This window comes from Corvus brachyrhynchos, unplaced genomic scaffold, assembly GCF_000691975.1.
Source record: "Corvus brachyrhynchos isolate BGI_N302 unplaced genomic scaffold, ASM69197v1 scaffold139, whole genome shotgun sequence".
Classification (NCBI taxonomy): domain Eukaryota; kingdom Metazoa; phylum Chordata; class Aves; order Passeriformes; family Corvidae; genus Corvus; species Corvus brachyrhynchos.
The window spans coordinates 4,893,508-4,894,019 of NW_008246062.1; the positions used below are offsets into that span (position 1 = coordinate 4,893,508).

General features: G+C 48.0%; 1 long non-coding RNA gene across 4 annotated transcripts in view; it reads right to left on the reverse strand.

Annotated features, from left to right (window-relative positions):
• Window positions 1-512, reverse strand: part of LOC108449710 — a 49,113-nt gene that overhangs the window by 27,110 nt on the left and 21,491 nt on the right. Inside the window, exon 1 of one of the 4 annotated variants that reach the window (XR_001865981.1) lies at window positions 1-506. This exon is cut by the window's left edge and continues 217 nt beyond it. The exons of the other annotated variants lie outside the window; for them this stretch is intronic. This is a non-coding gene — a long non-coding RNA (uncharacterized LOC108449710). Of the gene's footprint in view, window positions 507-512 lie in introns of those variants that run through there. 4 annotated transcript variants of the gene reach the window in all.

Consider the following 512-nt stretch of genomic DNA (forward strand, 5'->3'; position numbering starts at 1 on the left):
CCCAAAGCCCTGTCCTAACTGGCACTGAGTTTAAACCATAGAAAATGTCAAAATCTTATTCTATAATTGGAAGACGTTCACTGGCATGATGCAGCTTGTTAATTATGAAACATTAAACATACCAGGCCAGATTTTGATATCTTGACAATGATGGCAATCTTGTATACAAATAGTCCTGCTGTAATAAATCGGACCATTTGTGTAATGGGATCTACCGAAGGCTACGAGTGACTCTGTGAATCCAAATCTGACACCTAATATTTATAACGGCGTTAGATGACTCAGGGCTTCGTAACAAAACAAGGAGTTTTTCAGCCTCTGGCTACCTGCTTTAATCTCACCGCTGTCAACCGTGACAAAAAGTCAGCACCCCATGACAGCTGTTCAGAGACATCCTAATGAGCGGGTGATGTCGGAGGTCCCGGCGGACATCACCCCAGGAAGCAGAGCTGTGCCCCGGTCCCCACGCTGGCAGCCACAGCGGAGCAGCGCTGGCCTCCGCGGCAGGGGCG